This window comes from Tachypleus tridentatus, chromosome 1, assembly GCF_004210375.1.
Source record: "Tachypleus tridentatus isolate NWPU-2018 chromosome 1, ASM421037v1, whole genome shotgun sequence".
Taxonomy (NCBI): Eukaryota; Metazoa; Arthropoda; class Merostomata; order Xiphosura; family Limulidae; genus Tachypleus; species Tachypleus tridentatus.
Genome location: NC_134825.1, coordinates 5,274,801 through 5,296,445, shown reverse-complemented (window position 1 = coordinate 5,296,445; position 21,645 = coordinate 5,274,801). Strand labels below are relative to the sequence as shown.

The window sequence follows — 21,645 nt, the reverse complement described above, 5'->3', positions numbered from 1 at the left end:
CTGCAATGATATGAGACAGCCTGATGAATTACTTAATAACAAACTTTGATTACACAACTATAACGGTCTTAACAACTGCAATGATATGAGACAGCCTGATGAATTACTTAATAACACTTTGATTACACAACTATAAGTCTTAACAACTGCAATGATATGAGACAGCCTGATGAATTACTTAATAACAAACTTTGATTACACAATTATAACAGTCTTAACAACTGCAATGATATGAGACAGCCTGATGAATTACTTAATAACAAACTTTGATTACACAACTATAACGGTCTTAACAACTGCAATGATATGAGACAGCCTGATGAATTACTTAATAACAAACTTTGATTACACAATTATAACGGTCTTAACAACTGCAATGATATGAGACAGCCTGATGAATTACTTAATAACAAACTTTGATTACAACCTTTATTTTATTTTATAATGACAGTGTGGAGAAACATTACAAGGTCATTGTACCACACAGAATATAACTGATACTGTCAATTATATATCAATGAATTTGACTGACTAAAGTTGTTACTTTAAATATTCTACTTCAGCACATACAGTTTTAGTTGGTGAATAAAATCTGTTTTTAAAGCTTGAACTTCAACAATAGTTTTCATTGAAACTAATAATGATGATATCAAACTAGACAGCTAAGTTATAGTCTAAAATAAAAACAATGTAAGAAGGAAACATACTTTCTGTAAGTTAGGATTGTTTACAAATTTCAACTAAGTTATGAATTTAGTTTGAAGGTGAAATTTGCATGTTAAAACCTCTGGACAAAATTTTAAGCCAATTTAAAACTTCTCAAATGTTGTATATTATATATGTACAGCATCACACATGTATATATTAGTTACATTTCTTTAAAATAATGTTTCTTCCATGTTTACTTATTAAACCAACAGACTAAGTGGAAATTTAAAAACAAAGATCAGAAATACTACATGAGTATATATCTTAATAAACCTAAGGTATATAACATACTTCAAAAGATAAATTACAAAAATAGAAACATACAAAATAAGTTCCTATCATTTCCAAACCAACAAAATTGAAAACAAATTTTCAAGAAACATTCTGTTTACTTCCCATCCATACAAAACTGTTACAATTATCACACATAAGTACGAAAGTTCATTACGATAATATAATAACTGACTGGCAAACAATGTGTAAGCATAAGGAACAATTTTATTGATGGTGGAACAGACTACATGTTTCAACAGAACACTGGTATGTCTGTAAAAAGTCTAAGGTTCCTTCAAAACATGTGGTATGTTTCATCATCAATACATTTCTTTCTTATAACTAGTTTGCTAAACTATTATTATTCACTTATTTATCACAAGAAAGCTTTGTTAAAATAATTAAGTTTTTATTAGGGGCTGTAGTCCCAAACATCCAGACCCAGGGAACCTATATTGGCTCCCAAATTCTAGAATTTATAGAAAAGAATCCCAGAGAACTTTATTACTGTATCAATCCTTTCTACTCTAGAGGTGTTTCACTGATACTGTTTTTCTCTCTCTAAAGAGGCAATAACCAAAATTCATGAACATTTGTACAAACTTACAAAACATTATCTAATTTGACTTTTAAAAAGGTTTATATATTCATTTAGTATACCTATAAATTTTTAGGTTGTCAATTTTTCAAAACTGTTTCAAGACAAAGTCAATACTTTAAACAATAGTTTATACCATAAAGTTCACACAGTTCTAACAACATAATTCAGAGATTTGTGTTCTTTAAGCAAACTGCTTAACCCTTTGGCGCAGTTGGGGACCGCAGTCGACTTGAAGGTTCAGCACAGCAGGTGATCTTCATCAACAAGATGTAAACAACAGACCCTCGTGGCTAATTATCATAATCACACAGGCCTGTAGACCCACTTGAGGCTAGAACCACGTGTATTCATTGTTTACTTGGGATTCCCAGCAGGTATTTAAACTGGAGGTCACGTGATTTCTTTGTTTTCTAGCCTGTTTAGATCATACTGTTTATTTTTTTAGAAGGCGCCTTCCTTGCATATTCTGTTGATACTTGCGATGTTGTTACAATGCCAAAAGGAAAAGCTTATACCACTAAAGAAGTAATCGATATTATTTGTAACGATAAAGAGAGTGACAAAGAGTTTGAGCCAGGTGATAATGAAAGCTTACTTGTAACGGATGAGAGTGATAAGGAAGACATTCGTGGCCTGGAATCTGCCCCCCCCCCTTTAGGTAAGGACATGGTGTAGTTAGGGTCATATATCTTATTGCATAAACTGACTGACCAAGTCTAGTTCTTGTTAACAGATATATAACATATTGTGCAGACTGCAAGAGCAACGGTGAAAAGCCGGTATCTCCATGACTATTCAGAGATCAGATTATTCAACATCTGCTGGAGGGACATGTCAGCAAAGCCAAACGAAAAGGAAGACCAAGTACTGATAAAGGTCAGTGCTTGGTGGAAAGACATGGTATTGGACAATATGAAGACAAAAAACACAAACCTGATTGTACTGTTTGCAGCAATAGATACACAGCTGGATGGAAAAGAAAGCAGACTAATTATTTCTGCAAACAGTGCAATCTCCCCATGTGCTTTTTACCATGCCATGAGATATATCATAACCACAAAGACTATTGACGGGCTGCTGTATACAATTTATAATAAATTATTGTGCTTTACATGGCACTTCTTCATTGTGTATTAGGGTGTCTTCCTTTATTCCTGTTATTCTGATGTATTGAATTTAACACATATAGTATTAGGTACAATCACTGAACGTTCCAGGGACTTTTGAGTTATTGCCAAGATATCATGCTTTTAGTACTGATACCATAATTAGCTGAAGTGTCAAACATATATATTTAGCACCATGCCAAACATTACAATTTTTATTCAGTGCCAAAAGGGTTAAAAATCATTTTGTTAATACTCCCACATTTAAACAGATTTTTAAACAATTAAAAGTTTGTAGAAATGTACCTTTACTTACTTACTGTTGAAATGTACCTTTAGTTACTTACACTATGAATAACTCTTGCTGAATGGTGGTAATACAGAAGCAAATATGTGTGTGTGTTTTTTATAGTAAAGCCACATTGAGCTATCTGCGAGTCCACCAAAAGGAACTGAACCCCTGATTTTAGCATTGTAAATCCATAGACTTACTACTGTACCAGCAGAGGACAGAAGCAAATGCAAAAGAAATCCAATTCAAGCATTCATAAAGTAGCATTTTTAACACTAGTTATTCATACTTGTGTATGGAAGCACATTGTACTAATGTTATAGTAAAGTGACAAACAATGACTTATAAACATAACAAAGAGCTTTTATTTTGGAAAATGTACTATACATTTCAACTGAAAAAGACAGACATTTTCTGTGATACGTTTCCATCAATAAAACCACTTCATAATTCTTATATGTCATAGTTTTGTAATTTACTAAAGTTATTCCTGTCAATGTTCAGTTTCACCAAGTTTCTATGTTTATGTTAAGTTTTAATTATTCAAACTAGATTATGAATGCAGGTAATTTAATTACTTTTGATTAAAAAACAACAAGAATGTAAATATATAAAAGGTTTAGGGACCCAGCTGGAATATAGGGATTTGAACCACTAGAATCCTGAAGTCCCAGAATTCAAAACAAAACTTGGGATTACAACCTCTGGTTTCTATCATATAACAAACTGAAATTATCAATCAGTTAACCCACTTCCTTTTCTTTTAACTATTTTAGTAAGACAATCAACTGACTTTAACATTGTTCAACTTGTACAGTTAACTACAGATAAGCAACAAATGTAAGAATTCATATAAAAGTGATATATGTACTCAGCACTTCAAGTATTCTACATAGATTCTTATGACTGTCAGATTCATTACTATTTATATACTACTCTAATAAATACCTATTGATCAAACCCATCACATAAGTATACTTTATACAATTCAGTTAAACTGAGGAACATGCTGTAACACTTGAAAACTTTTCACTTAAGACTTACCTGTTATAAATGTTGGATGGAAGTTAAAAATGCTAACACTGAGATACTGTGATTACCAAATAAAGTTGCAAAATATTTATAGGGAAGTGTATCAAATAAATAACTTTAAATACTATTGTAATGTTTAAGTGAAAACTACCACTGACTACACTGTTTATGTTGTAACATATCCTAAACTACTGTTAACACTAATTTTTGTTCCAAGAATCTCATATGCACATAATAACCTGTTATCCCCACCTCAACCACTAAAGGTTATATTAACTGAAGGTTATTTGAAGCTCCTGGTTCATGTTTGATTATTAAGCTATTAAACCAACAGCATTAATAATATAAACATCCCAACTCAAGTTATGTTTTCAAACTCCAAAGAATGTATATTAACTAGTATCTCAAATGACTTGATGACAAGTTATCTCTAAACAATCAAATTCATGAATATTGAAAAATGTGGTACACTGTAATTTTAAAGGTTTTTAAATAATTATAAATAAACCTACAAATATGAAAAAGCCCCAAAAACTGTTTCAACCTAGTAAGTTCTTTCTGACTTTAAAATTAACTGCTAAATTAAGTTTGACTACATTAATGTACTCCTGATGCAAAAACAATAAATAAAATCAGCCAACAAAATTTAAATTATGGCTTATGACCATTTTGAGTTTTATATAAACATGTCATTTTACAATGGCTTACAAACATTGTACAAGTTTTAGTATTTGTGTGTTTGTTAATTTACACTCTAAATGATTGCATATAAACAAACATTATTCTTACAAATTATTTTCCACCTTGCGATAGGAAAGTACTTTATGAAGAGAAGCTGAAGTCTTCATACTGGCATATTCATGTTTGGACATGCTAATATGACTAATAATCATTCTTACAATTAAACTAGTTTGGAACAAGTTTGTTAGCACATTAATTCACATACAGGTTCACTTCAAAAATGTTGTATTCTGTTTTTACACAACAAAATATATTGTACACACATCGACTGTAAGGTATATGGTATATGGGTAAGGTATATGGTAATTACTAACAAGAGAGTAAACAAAACAGAATGCATAATAATATGTGAAACACACAATATCCAGCACTGACAAGGCTTTTTGTCCAATACTACATCTTTTCAATCATTAAGGTTCTTTTACTTCAAAATTCCATTTAGCCATGTAAAACACAGGTTGCTTCACTGTAATATTACATCAACAAACCCCAAGACAAGATTCTACTGTTACACTTACCTCACTCTTTAATATTATGAACATTAAACTTAACTGTTAAAACATTAGACAACTATAAATGAACTGATACCATATGTAAAATGTTTCTAGTACAAATCACAGTGAACTTATCAAACATCATAATCCTGTCAGGCATTTTCTTGCAGAGAAAGGTTTATAGTAAAAGAAACTTTTCACAAGACATTACTTGTACTGTGTGTATTTCTTAAAGAAAGCATCACCCTGACATCCAGTCCAAATCTGAGATAACTATACCACACACACGCTTAAAATCTAATTTCATATACTTGAGGCATCTCAGCCAACAATTCCTTGCCATTTACGGATAAAATACTGGCCAGAAGAAACTTGGCTGGTCAGATTGATTGGACATGTCATGTTTATCCCTCCTGTGTTTGGTCACTACGTCTGGTCGACTGAAAGACTTTTCACACAATCCACAGGCGTAGGTCAGCTTGTTCTTATGCTTGAAACGTCTATGTCTGCTCAAAGCCTGGGACATTGTGAACACGGCCAGACATTCCTTACACTGAAACTTTTTCCCTGCAAAATCAAAAATACTACAACATTTTTTAATCAGAACTTTTATTACTCATAGTACCTAAAATTTGTTAGATTTACAACTGTAGCTATCTGAGTTACCCTTTGGGTTTCCTTTACAAACCTCAAGTGACAACAAAGAAGACATGAATTACACTCTTCTTTCACAACAGACTAAAATTATAGAAGAGAAAAAGTGACTGTTCAAGCATCCACATAAACTGCTATTACATGCCTTGGATTATAGTAATTGATGTTCCACTTTACATGTAAAACTGAATTTCTTGAGTAACAAGATGCACATAGTGATCATGAACTGTACTTTTGTGTTTACTTTTGTAAGCATCAGTTACAATTCTGTTAAAATAAAATTTCTAAAATATGTTTCCATGTTAAGTCATGAAAATTTTCTATTAAAAACAATATGTCTAATGGTTCCCACATTGAATAAAAACAATTAATTAAATAATTAATTAGTGGAAATATTCTTGTCACAATTAAGTTAAACATAAAACTTCAATCATTCTCCAAAATCAAATGATTTTTACATAACCACAAAATTCATGAACTGACCTAGTCCTTACTCAGTACTGGACACAGACAAATTATAATAAGATATTAAACACGAGATAATACAATCCTACTGGAGAATCACGAGACTGGAACAGGTAACATCCAAAGAAAATTAAGGCTGAGATTAGTACACATTTCATGTGTTTCTTCACCAAATGTGGCTACATAACAGGTTGCTCGAAAACAGTGTACACCATTTCTTCACTTATTTTTGTGAATATTTTTAATTAGGTAGAAACAAATTTCTCACAATGAATCCTCTCAACACAAAGTTTATAATAATTTTCTTTTTCAACTTTCTTTTAAAACAGGCTAGAAGATTGTGAATACAAGCATAAATTTATAACATTGTATTAATAATGTTACAAAACCCACACTTGACTTGTTCTTCACATTTATTAACATATTTAACATGTTGTCAATATAAAGTGTCAACATCTAGTCGTTTTCCACATCATATAAAAATAATTTAAAGCTTATTTATGTGGAAATTAAAAATATATATAAATTTTTTACTCTAAAAACTGTACTTTTTCAAAACATTTTACTTTCTAATAAATTTTTATTAGAGTAAGAAACACTGTATTTCTTTAAAATCAAGAAATTTTGGTTGAAATATTCAAGTATTTAAGATCAAATAAAGCATAAGCACTTACAAATAACAATATTTCAAACAGAACAACCAGTACAAACATCTGGTATTTAAAAGTACATATAAGAAGGTGAAAATAAACACTTTAAATAGCTACATTTAACTTTACATTAACTGGATATAAAAGTTGTTCAAATTTCTTTCATTTTCACACACCATTTTTTGATTTGGAACAGCTATAAAAACTTATATGGGTTTATTCTTCCTAAAAATATACTTTAAAAACAAATTATACACTTCCATTGTGAAATGAATTTTTAAATGTATATTCCAGAATAACTTTATTTTACTGAAATGATTTAAACTTCATATATTACAGAAGTATTCTAATTACAACAATAATTTTGTAATGTAGTTTTATCAATGCATTTTCACATTATCTGCTCCATTCCTACAATTCAAGTTTTATATTGAAGCATAAGATTCATACATAAGCGTGCTCTATTACTCACTCTAAAACATTTATGTTCTGAAAATTAACGTTTAAATACAATTACATTAACAAATATTTAAAACCACATCTAACAAAATAACTTTCAACTTCTAACAATTATAGGCACATTTTCTGCTTTTTTGAACTTGGGAGGTAATGTGCTTATTTTGTAATAGTTGTTCCATAAATGAGTCTCCTCACACAGTCTATAAGTTATGTTCTTAACTTCATAACAGTTTTTCTATGGATGAATCTCCTCACACAGTCTATAAGTTATGTACTTAACTTCACAACCACCATGAGTAAATTCCCTCACACACAATATAAAGTTTAGATTTGTCTTCTCAAGGATGTAAATTTGAAATCTGAAAATTCTTTTCTGATGAATTTCAGAATCAATATTTTAAAAATAAAGCATGTAATTCTGCTAAAATGTGGAAAACTCACATACTCTGTCAACTTTATGATATGTTTACTCAATCAATTTCAACCAGAAACTTAAGGCTTTACTCAGAACTCAGCGAGTTCTTATTAGAACAAACACTATTCCAACTGAAATCTGGACTGTGCATCCCTTTTACAGAACCACAGATGGTACCACAATAAAGTGTATGAATCAACACACTTCATGACAGATATTTAAGTCGCCACCCAAACTATTTGTACCCAAGTAATACTGAAATGTACATTGCACTTGACAAAATCACCATTAACAGGTTATACACATCTTTATAAGTAAATTCTCTATCTTATCAAAGGTTTATCAAAATACTAATATTTTATACACTAAACAAATAGTATCTAATATGCAAATGAAAATTATAACTGTCTACTTAACATTCAAAACAATGTCTCAAATCAACTGCCAATGTTTGTTTTTCATTCACCACATGAAGAAATTAATGTATAACTACTACTTCCAATTAATAACAATATTATTTTAATTTATTATTAAGTATGCATGAAGACATTATTAGGTGTCAAACCTCAGTCCAATACGTAACACACAAATTGATTTACTTTAAAGTAAATTTAAATTTTTTTTTCTAGACAAGAAAATTATTCATTTACTTTCATACTATAATTTCATTGTAATTATTGTTGATTCTGAACATGTATATCACTGTTTAATATCAGAATATTCTAATATCAAATAGTTAAGAACATTAACTCTAAAGAAGCTTCAAAAGCTTGTTGGTTTAAATAAAAATATATTTATCTGAAGTGTACAGGTCATTTTTTAAAACTTTTATCAAACTGTTGATTCTGCATGAATAAAGACATTTAAAAGTAAACTAGTTTTCTAATCTAATATTTGGGTATCTAATTATCATTATATATCACAAATATTGTAATCAGTTTCCATATTGTTAAAATTATGGTGGTTACAGTGACTTAAATAATACTCCAAAGCTGGTGAAATAAGGAGGAAACATTTCAGACTAAAAGATGCTTCCTATAGTTTACTGTACTCTTATTGCTCACAAATATTTTATTTCATGACATTTGAAAATAATAGTAACCTCAATAATTTTTACATTTTTGGTTAAAATACTGAAGAATATATTAGAATCATAATCAGCGATGACGAGAAAACCCATTTGTAGAGAAAAATATGCGTGTAAAAACAGCTCCTCTGCATAAAAATATTTTCTTGACCCAAACCAGCCATTTTTACATATATATATTAGAATCATAATTTTAGATGAGTCATTCTAGTTAAAGAACAGCAGTCAGTGATTCTCAGGAAAATCTGAGTCAGACGTCAAAAACACATAAAAATTACCACAAAATCTGGTCATAGATCTCGCATAGTTAATAATTAGAATGTCATAAGACATTGAAGTCTTTGCAAGATCTTTAATGTGATCATTTTTTGGCCAATGAAGAGATATAAGATGGATGAACTGTCCTCATGTGGTATAATAAATCATCAGGCCGACGATAAGATTTCCCACACAGCACACAAATTTTCCGTGGAGCTCCATCATGCTTATAACGCTTGTGTCGATTCAAACCCGATGTAAAAGCAAATTCTGCTTGGCAAATTGAGCACCGATATTTCCCTCCTATGACAAAGAGAGAAACAAAATATGCAAATAAACCACATAAAACAGACAGGATTAAGAACTAATGGTTATTACTTGGTTTTCTGAAGTACTCATTAATAAGTGTACTTGATTAAAACACTTCTTAGTTGTTTTTTAATTTCAGTTACAAAACAGGCTTTACAACTTTTTAGTAATTGCCAAAAACTGTTAACTTAAACAGTTGATAAGTGTTACATGTCTATTTCATAGAGTATATGCTATAAGCAGGCTACAAGCATTTTTAGAAACATTTTTATTTTCAAACATACAATACATATATTAGATAATTTTTGTAATTTTAAAGCTAAATCTGTTTTTATTTTTTAACACACTTTTAACATGATTTCATGTGCAAAAAAAGAAAGAAAAAAGGAATTATAAGAACAAGTATTCTTCGTATGTTACAGTTATTTAAAAAAAAAAATTGATACTTGTTAGCATGGTTTCTAGACGCCCTGGATCTGAGTTCATTAACCACAATCAAAAAGACATTTTTTGTTTTTTGGCTCTGCAAGTGGGAAATTATTTTGATTTAGCCTTATACATGTATGAATAGTGAGTTGTCTTCAAGTGAGTTGACAAGTGGTCAGGACGAAGAAAGGACTTTCCACACAGTAAACAAGCTCTTCTAGGAGCACCTTCGTGCTTATATAAACTTGTGTCTGTACAAACCAGATGCAAAAGCATATTCTGCTAGGCAAACGGAACACTTATATTTTCTACCTATAAGAAAGGTAATGGAAATCAATACAATAGAAAAAATAAAAAATTTTTACCAAATTAAATTCATTGAAAACACATTTTGGAATGTAGATAAAGGTTTTTCAAATAAATTACAAATTTTTAAAAGTAAAACATCATAAAAATTTGTAATATCATCAGTTATACTGTAAAAAAAATTATTCTTAATAGAATTAACAAGACTCATCTTTAATTGTTGTTGAATTAAAAGCTCAAATATGGAATAATTTTACGTGTCATCACAGAGGATTTGATGTCGTAATTCTAACATCACAGAGGATTTGATGTCCTAATTCTATCATCAAATTATGCTTTATTTCTACTTGCTATACACTGCAATATTAAAAACAAAGAAATACTTTAATGGAAAGTAACTTGTAATCCATATGATGCATTAAAAACAAAGGTTCCTGTTGGTTTGTTCTGCCACTGAAGGTCACCAGTTGACAATGAGTGTTTGATGCATATAATATATACAGTCTGATAATGTTCATAAGATGTAAATACACTTTGAATAAAATTTAATTTTATAAATATACAAATATATGAAATTAACCTAACAGTTTTGTGGCCATTTTCAAAACTTATCCAATGTTAAAATTCTATTCATCTATATCATCTTAAAAGAAGAAAGTTCAGACTGAAATTTTTTGAATGCGACAGAAAATTCTCACAACTAAGTATTGTCACCCTGCAGAACTTTATTAGTCTTTGTGCTCAATAATACAAAATGTTTAAAACATCACTTAATATTACATAAAGGTGTTGTTTTATCATTTTAAAACTTGACAAGGAATGTGAATATTCTGTGAGATCAAACTTTTTTTTTTATAGCAAAGCAGATCAATAATTATGCAAAATAAAAATATTAATTACAGTTGTATAGTTGAATTTAAAGAAATATAATCAAATTTATTGATTCTTTTAATAATGACTAAACGACTGATAAAGTTTGTGAATAATTAAATGACTAAACGACTGATAAAGTTTGTGAATAATTATGTCTTCTAATATTAGTAATTCTGTTTTAATCAGTGAAACACGTAATTACATTTCATTCTAAACATGTTAATAGCTGAAATATGCCACTTATAAATATCTTCTAAGTACGTATAATGTTAGGTTGGGAATGTAACTCTGAAGACATAAAAGAACTATTAAAGTATTCAGAGTACATTTTTAGTACTTAGTATTTTGTTAGCAAACTTAAAAGATTGATAAAAATAATCTAAAGTATGTCCCACAATTCTTTGCATCCCCTTACTTATTATAACTCATTATCATGTAACTTACTACATTAAATTCACGCTCACCTATGGTCCTACAATATTTTTATATTATAGTAAACACTCTACACTGCTGAAGTAGAAATTATATGAATGATCAGCCCCATCTGAAAAATAACACTCTAGCAACCTCTGAAATAACTTGACATTATGATTTTAACACACATCACAATCAGATTGTTTCTATTAGATTATGTGTTGACTGGAGTAAAGGCAGAATCTCATCTTTTTTAAGGTAATTAGTTCACAGCATCATTGAACACAAAAGAAACTATAAAATAACTTATTTCAGTGTATGTACTCCTTACTCTTATTATTACAACTAGCAGTGGCACACATAGGATATTTACTTCCCACATTAAAAGCAGTGGTAATCACAAGGTTAACACTACATCATAATTTGATACCCGTTTCCTCTATCATTTATATTTTTTCCTTCGAAAGGGATTATTTGGTGACCGATGAGAAAATATTCTGTGTTTGAGCCTCTGGTGACGCAACAGACTGTCTCTCCAAGTAAAGTTCTTCCCACACAAATGACAATATTCCAGTTGACGGGTGCCAGTGTGGCCACTCATGTGCCTGTTGAAGCTCCACTTGGACCATAACTGCTTGCCGCAGACAGAACAAACAAACCCTGTCAAAATTAATGTCATGTGAGATAATATAACAAGAACTCTTAGCTGTACATACTGATACACTTTTCTGAATGACCATTAATATTTTAGTTCTTACTAAGTAATGGGAAGGAAAAAATGAAAGCTTTAAAAAACACAGCCCTCAAAATAAGTTAACCAATCTGAAAGTTCACATACAAAGGCGGAAAATACAGGAACTTAAAGCTATCTGCACATCTGTGATTTGAATATTTATTTCAGAGTAAAACTGTTGTTTATTATAAACTGTTAAACATCTACATATTACAGGAAAGTGATATTAATCAGCATATTGCATGTTTGTTATTTCCATTAATACAATAATTTTTGTAACTCAGTAATGTAGAGAAGTAACATCTACATTTCAATCAAACAACTAGAGAATTAAAATAAACACACAATAACAAAGATAAATCAGACTACAAGGTATAACATCAGTAACACTGTCTTGTATAAACAGTACCCTTATTGTTTACAAGTTTGTAAAGACACTGATCTAATATTCATGGCATCAGTGAGATGCTATATCTCAAATAATTTAGGGAATAATGCATAACTCTAAGAAAACACTTTACAAAATAAATAACACAATCAATTTTGAAACTGAGGCACTACATATGTCATATATAACCATTTATGAGCACATTTTAACTTCAATACTGTTTACCCAAAGTATAAATAATCACCAAATATAAACAATCTTTAAAAACTTTAAATTACTTATTGATTATCAGGTGTACAACAACTAGCTGAAGGTTCGTATTGGTCCACAGTGGTTGTCACTGCAGTTCTTCAAGTAACGAAGCCTATTCTTCATAAACAAACACAGAAATAGCAGAACGAATAACAAAAAATAAAATGATGCAAACTTAAGTTCTTCAGACATTCACACTTGAACACAATGGTAACTGGATTAATAATTCTGTTGTTTCCAATGACAACACTGTAAACAACACGAACAGCCATCACAGTGAAGAGGAAACTTCAGTGTAATTACTAGCAAAAAAAACTAGTTTTGAAAAGCTTGCTGGTGATCCAGATGCTCTGCATGAGACTATCACTGATACTGAACACAAGTATACTGTTTCCAACTTTGAACAATTATTATCAGTGAATTATGAATTGAAAACCTTGGATTGCTGCAATAATTCAAATGTGGTGCTCGATTAAAGAAGTCTGAAGTTACACAAGCTTCAGAAAGCCAAATATGACAGTTAAAACAACCATTATTGTTTGTAAGTAGTGTAGGAATCTTCTTCTTAATTCTTACAAAAGTTTGAAGATAACTTTAATGTGACTTGTATCAGCCTATTTTTGAAAAATGACATTAATAAATATTCAGAAACCTATAAAACAGATGACATAATTGTAGTCTTGTTCAAAAAGAAATAAATTATACTTTGTTATAAAACATTATCCAAACTTTACTTCATAACCAATGTTTCTCCTTATATTGTAAAATGTTCAAGTTACTCTGAATTAAAAAAATATATTTATGACAGGTTTTCATTTGCAATGAACATCACTACAGTAAGATGTCTCTGCAAATGTTAATGAAAAAATACTGCAAGTTTTCATTTGCAATGAACTGGGTGCAGTATTGTAACATCATATCGTTGATACATGCATTAAGCTATGCAATGGCTACCTGTACTAGCTATCCCTAATTTTGAACTGACAAACTAGGGGAGAGCAGCTAGTTGATAGCACCCATCTACATCTCTTGAACTGACAAACTGAAAGGAGAGCAGCTAGTTGATAACACCCATCTAATTTTGAACTAACAAACTAGAGGGAGAGCAGCTAGTTGATAGCACCCATATACATCTCTTGAACTGACAAACTAGAGGGAGAGCAGCTAGTTGATAGCACCCATCTACATCTCTTGAACTGACAAACTGAAGGGAGAGCAGCTAGTTGATAACACCCATCTAATTTTGAACAAACAAACTAGAGGGAGAGCAGCTAGTTGATAGCACCCATATACATCTCTTGAACTGACAAACTAGAGGGAGAGCAGCTAGTTGATAGCACCCATCTACATCTCTTGAACTGACAAACTGAATGGAGAGCAGCTAGTTGATAACACCCATCTAATTTTGAACTAACAAACTAGAGGGCTAGAGCAGCTATACATCTCTTGATAGCACCCATATATAGCATCTCTTGAACTGACAAACTAGAGGGAGAGCAGCTAGTTGATAGCACCCATCTACATCTCTTGAACTTCTCTAATCAATTATTGAGACCTGACCATGATGTGTTTCTGCTGTAGCATTACAGAAACCATGAAACTTCAGGTATACGGTCGTAAATACTGACCAGTAGGCTATATTCAACTAAGTATCAAGAGAATGTACCACCTGCTTTAAGTTCAGCCACAAATGAAATGTGAGAATATGAATTAAAATCAAATCTGTCACTTGTGTTTTACTCAATATCTGATCTATGACTTTACATATTAATTCTTATATTTTGACTGTTTTCTGTTGTCATAGAAAAATACTTGTACAATATATCAAAACAACAAGTAATATTAAACTTTTTGTTTACATATAATTGAATCACATATGTAACAAAATCAACAAAAGGAAACTATGTTACCAGTCCCAAAATAAAATATGTTTACATGTTTTTCAAAATTTTTAGATATATGTTTGTTTTATTTGATAAAACAATAAACAGAAAATATTCAAAATGAATATGATATGAATTATATTACTTTCAACTCTTCTCTCTATAACTTAACTATGTGTTTAGTCACATACAATACAAATAGGTTATTAAATCTTAACTAAAGGCAAGGGTTACACGAGATATTACTTTCAAATCTAAACCTAATAAGGACAGAATTACAAGCAATAAATACATTTAACAGAAATTATTTGTTTTAATAACAACGAATAACCTGAAACTAAAAAAATTTTATTAGCCATGAAAGTCCCTTCAAAACAGTGAAACTGTTAAGACATTCATCATGTTCTTTTTTCAAGAAACATGACAATAAAGAAAAAAGTTAGTTCATTTCAAAATAATTACATAAACCACATTTCACAGCATACGTAACATAACTGTTAAGGTCTGCTGATAATATTCAGAATGAAAAAACGAAATCTGAAAACATTATACTTAGGCAGTCTTAGTGTGATTTTTTTTTGATAAACATGTCATATTAATTAGAAAAATAATCCCAAGCAAAAACATTTCAAAATAAAAAAAAACTGACATCATAAAATGATAGGAATATGTTTTAAAAAGAAAAATCCATTTCCTTAAAATCAATGCTGTTATGTATTTTTCTCCAGTGCTTTTCTACATAACCCTGTGATTTAAAAAACTTGAAACACAGATCACATTTAAATAATTTTCTAGAATGCACCGTCTTTTCATGTCTTCTACAATTACTGTAGTCTGAAAACATTCGACTGCAGATCCGACAACAAAAAGATCCACCCTTTTTGCTAAGCTTGCCAAGGTACTTGCTACTGTCTCTTCCAGGAACAAAAGGAGACACCTGCGTAACTGAAATTGTTTTTCACTGAATTACATACATTGCTATGTTCACAAATCTGTATGGAAAATAATGGTAAACAGTTCAACACTATTATTATTATTTGCAGCAAACTACAACCACAAGCTATAAATACTAACTACTGAACAACACACAATTTTTAAAAGCAAATTTCAGTTAATACAATTGTAAACTAAGTACCTTGAATCAATTCGACCAAATAATGTTCATAACATTCAGCTGGAATCACACAGTTTGTACATAATGTATCTAATATTTACTTTTCTCCTTACATTTATTGAAGCGTATAAGCTCAGCAAAAATTATTAGAAGTCTCTGTTAATAAAATATATTTAAAAATAATCTACAATTATTAAGCATAATTGTTAACAAAACATTATAAGAAATGCACTTAATGATACACAAATGCAAGTATCTTTATCTGTACAATTACTTAATGATACACAAATACAACTATCTCTATCTGTACAATTACTTAATGATACACAAATACAAGTATCTTTATCTGTACAAATACTTAATGATACACAAATACAAGTATCTTTATCTGTACAATTACTTAATGATACACAAATACAAGTATCTTTATCTGTACAAATACTTAATGATACACAAATACAAGTATCTTTATCTGTACAATTACTTAATGATACACAAATACAAGTATCTTTATCTGTACAATTACTTAATGATACACAAATACAAGTATCTTTATCTGTATCTTTACTTAATGATACACAAATACAAGTATCTTTATCTGTATCTTTACTTAATGATACACAAATACAAGTATCTTTATTTGTATAATTACCTAATGATACACAAATACAAGTATCTTTATCTGTATAATTACTCAATGATACACAAATACAAGTATCTTTATCTGTATAATTACTTAATGATACACAAATACAAATATCTTTATCTGTATAATTACTCAATGATACACAAATACAAGTATCTTTATCTGTACAATTACTTAATGATACAAAAATACAAGTATCTTTATCTGTATCTTTACTTAATGATACACAAATACAAATATCTTTATCTGTATAATTGCTCAATGATACACAAATACAAATATCTTTATCTGTATAATTACTTAATGATACACAAATACAAATATCTTTATCTGTATAATTACTTAATGATACACAAATACAAATATCTTTATCTGTATAATTACTCAATGATACACAAATACAAGTATCTTTATCTGTACAATTACTTAATGATACACAAATACAAGTATCTTTATCTGTACAATTACTTAATGATACACAAATACAAGTATCTATCTGTATAATTACGTTACAAACTTAACAATAATAATAAAATATTCTTATTCAATAGACAATAAATTTTTCTCAGCAGATGAGTTTTCAAGAAAAGATGAAAGCATGAAGTGAAGAGATTACACTTTATTTCAGAACACTGTCAACTTTATTTTTTAACACAAGTTACAGTACAGTAAACATAATATCTGCTCTTTTTTTTAAAGATTAAAAGAAACTAAGTTAAAAACAATTAAAAATTATTTATTATTTAGCTTGGATTAAAAAATGTATTAAACATTCTAAAAGTTATTCAAAAACTTAACATATTCCTTAACTAAAACGTATTTCCAACAGATACCATCATACACAGACAGTTCAGATATTTTCCTTTTGAAGTTGCACTTTGTGCCCAAGAAACTCATCCCACCAACTTTGTGAAAACTACCAAATGACATTGAGGTGAAATACATAAATTTGCACTACTGCATGATGACATAGCATGTAGCAAAACCCTCCACCAACATTAATGTAACACCTCATTATGCAAATACTTTCTCTACACACAATGTGCAGAATCATCATTGTTTTTTGACAAGCAACCAATAAGAGTGCACCTGGAAAGTGAAGAGAAGGAATGGGAGTATATATCGAAGTGAAGATCTACTGGAAATACATTTTGAGAAAAGTATTAACCTTCCAATACATCACTCATCTCCATACACAAATAGCTAGAATTTCACATTGGCAAGGTGAAAGGACCATTGCAAAATTGGTCTAGATGAGTTCCCTTTGGTAAGAATCCAAAGAAGCCCATGGAGTGTGACATCTTATTGGAAGGGCTTCACAGGCACACTCCCCAAGAGAGCCAACATCTCTTCTCATCCAGGGTAAAGAATAAAAAAGGTAAAAAGACTTGAACTGAGTTGCAAAGATGGGTAGAATAGGTATAGGACTATCCAAACACTCACAGAAGTTGTTGGATGGCCAATACATAATATGAATAGCAAAGTGGGTCTCACTTAGACTGTACCTAATGTGCACATCACCTCCTCAACCTTCAGTTAGAACCAGCAGTGAGATAAGGATACTTGTGATAAGTATATGTGCATAACTCCTTTAACATCAGACCCCATACCAGTCATAGGAGGAAGGCACCTTATTGGACACAAGAAGCACAGATACTTAAATAACTACTCAACCATCATATTATACAGGTCCCCTTTCCTGCTGCAGGAGTAGGGTGTGTAAATGATACATCACAGTTGAATATATCTACTCCACCACTGGATATTCAGGGATCCTCTCATTGCAGTAGTACTAGATATAACAACTAGAGACACAGAGGGCTGAATATAGTGACGTGTTTAAAATCCATTTTAAGATTATGATGTGTCCATTTGGAATGGATGATCTGCACTACACTCTAAAAACACCCCTTCTCTACTTCTCACTGCAGAAGGAAACATGGCCAGTATTTAGGTCCCAATCAGTTGGGGTTCTCCATGGGACACCTCCCTAGCAGATGACAGCTGGTAAGTAGTAAGGGTCTCTCATGCTCCACTCAAAGGGAAGAATGAATTTGCATCTGGAAGACTGAGAGAACATGCCCAAATTCCCATCAAGCACCTGCTAAAACATCCTTTGCTGAATACAACACTAGTTAGAAAAGTAGGCAGATGCACAACTTTAGTGCTGGTTTTATCCATGATAGTCCATGGAATGAGTACAATCTGGATAAGACTGTTGAATATTATATAGTATTACCCTGAGCAAGACTCCAGTAGTTTTTGTGGAACACCCCACCTCACAGTGGGCACTGACTGAGCCAGAACAAATGTTATGAGCAATTTATGTTATGCCAACTCAAAGTAGGTTTTGGGTAATATACTTACCTATCCCCTGTGAAGTGACATTAGCCACCAAGTAGGATCCCAAACTAGAATGAGAATGAAGAAGTAAATGCATAATGTCAGGAAAACACACAGTCTCAACAAGTGTGGACCTTTCTTCTTCAGGGACAAACTGGGAAGAAGTAAATGAATACTATCAAGTATTACAGGTGCAAGGTCAAATGAAGAATGGGTATTGATGAATGTCTAATTGCTACTAGAAACAAGACAGCCAAATGGTGAAGATAATGCGAGACAAATGCCACCCAGAGAAAACTCCTCAAGAAGTTGATGGGGAGCTGCAAGAGATTGTATCAGAAGACGAATATGGCAAAAGAAGATATGAAGTGGTCATCAACTATCTACATACAAGAAATAGTAAAAAATATTTGGATAAGTTGGAGAATCCATCTAGAAAATGTACTCTAATAGATAAGAAATCCAAAGGAATGAAACAATTGTGCTGAGAATCCCTAGAGGAGAAAGAAAAATAAACAGCCCTGATCAGATATTGGAGTCCATCCTGAGCATAATATCCAAAAATAAGGGAGAAGGAAGGAAGAATGGGAGAAAAAGTGAGATAACCTCCCGAGTATACAAAGCATTAAGAAAGAAGAAACAGTTGGGGCAAAGAAGTACATCCAAGTGATAGAAATTAATCCAGATGAATTTGTTAGGTCAGAAATCATAATAATGAAGTTTAAAAGAGTGAGGAACTTGAAGGGCAGAGTCACAGATGAACTCATGCCCTAGGCACCGAGCAAGCAAGAAATGCTCTCTTCTATCATGCTGTTTAAGATGCCAGAACCTGTCATGCCAGTTACCCCATCAGGCTCTCTGGCAATCATCAATGGACTACTGCCTAACCATACACTGCTACAAGCAAATAGCCACGTTCATCACCCAAGCCTAGCTGGGCACAACTATCAACCTGTCGAGGAATCGAATCCTTTGTCATGGAGGAATTCTTATCCAGCCCTCTACACCCATTAATCAAGTATTTTTATGTCAACCATGAAGCACTGTATTTAACATCAGTTGTCCTCCCCTCCCCCAAATTTTCTGTTAGCCTTTTCTTTGTGTTCCTTGGGGTGTCCACCCAAGCATTGTACCCAACAAAATTAAACAGTCCATTAAAAGTCAGACCCAAACCAAGTTACATGCAGTACATCATATACTCTATAAACATACCAAACTGCCCACCTATTACATCAAGATAGTGACAACATCAAAGCATAGTCCTGACCCCATTTTCCACAACAGGTATTACTACCACATCCCTCATTTCAATGCCGAACACCCACGTCTCCGCTCCAGCCACCTGCAGCCATATAAAACTTCCAGACGATACAGGCAACCTATGGACAACTTTCAGCGTTCAAGAACCAATTTAACACTTAATCCAGATCCAATCAGAAAAAAAACACCCAAACATTCTCATCCAGTTCTACATCAACACCCTTAGCCTCCATTACAAGCAACATGTCTGGACTTACTGATCCCAAGAAGAGACATGAAAAATCTTTCCAGACCACAACTTTAATTTCAGGTACTACAACCTCATGCCAGACACAAACATGTAATCTAAGACTACAAATGCATCAGTTCAGACAGACTTCAAGATTACAAACACTCAGAAGTTACAAATCAGTCCAGACCACCAAAGAACAACACATTCAAGGAGTACAACCAGAGAACTCACGTTCACCCTCACTACTTCTATGCATCTTGGAACCCAAACCCACACTGAATTTCCTCGATGGTATACAAGCAAAGCAAAGTTTTTCATCCAAACCTACAAGAAACCAGCTTCTTCTACTGTTCTGCCTAAAGCCTCTCATGTTATTGTTTTTTCTTTCCTTTTCCATATGTTTTAATCCTTTATGTATTATTAACCTATATAGTTTCTTTCCCTACAGCTACTCCCGAGCATGGATTATTCGGCACCCAGGCCGTGAAAGAGAGTTTTCTCAGGGTACTCCCATTTCTCCCCCATACCTAAATCCAAGACATTGGATCTTTAGATATCTGCCAATGCAACATCCTTGCCCGACCCTAAATTATGTCATTTGAATTTATATTTTGTCCAGTATGCTGGCAACATGCTTCTTCTTTGCCATCAAAAGGCTAAAAACCTGTCATGAGAGTTGTACAAGGATGTTCCCCACCCAGTGAAGGAATGGTGGAGAACAGGAGAAGTTGGGCTTTAGTGGAGGTAAAGGAACACCAATGGCTGTGTTTGAGCAGTCCAGCCTCCAGGCAAAATCCTCCAGGAGATGGGTAGGAAGGAGGACCCTTGAGGGCAGTGGATTCCTGAACAGGTACTATTAGTCATGTAGAGCCCTCTAGCTGGGATGAATATAAAGACAGCCAAGTGGAATGAGAGGTTTCAGATAAGCCAGTCCTCAAAAGAGAGAATCTACTATGAAGATGGTGAAGGAAAAGACTTAAGTATTTGTTTGTTTGTTTGGAATTAAGCACAAAACTACACAATGGGCTATTTGTGTTCTGCCCACCATGAGTACTGAAATCTAACTTCTAGCATTGTAAGTCTATGATCTTACCACTGTACTACTGGAGGGGGCATACTTACATGACTAAACTTACTTGGTCTAGTCTGGAAGGATAAGGTAAAACACAACAAAGGAAAAATATGAAAAGTGTCTAGAGGTGAATAAGACACTGAGTCAAGGTAGAAAAGA

At 31.8% G+C, this 21,645-nt stretch overlaps 1 long non-coding RNA gene across 9 annotated transcripts in view; it reads right to left on the bottom strand.

The window, feature by feature from the left end:
* Positions 1-21,645, bottom strand: part of LOC143233799 (uncharacterized) — a 35,484-nt gene that overhangs the window by 2,426 nt on the left and 11,413 nt on the right. For 5 of the 9 annotated variants that reach the window (XR_013018384.1, XR_013018470.1, XR_013018483.1 and 2 more), the window contains exons 4-7: positions 11,979-12,223; positions 9,991-10,282; positions 9,256-9,538; positions 4,495-5,814 (exon numbers count right to left, since the gene is read on the bottom strand). This is a non-coding gene — a long non-coding RNA (uncharacterized LOC143233799). Of the gene's footprint in view, positions 1-4,494; positions 5,815-9,255; positions 9,539-9,990; positions 10,283-11,978; positions 12,224-21,645 lie in introns of those variants that run through there. The other 4 variants (XR_013018365.1, XR_013018347.1, XR_013018326.1 and 1 more) reach the window with 4 other exon arrangements.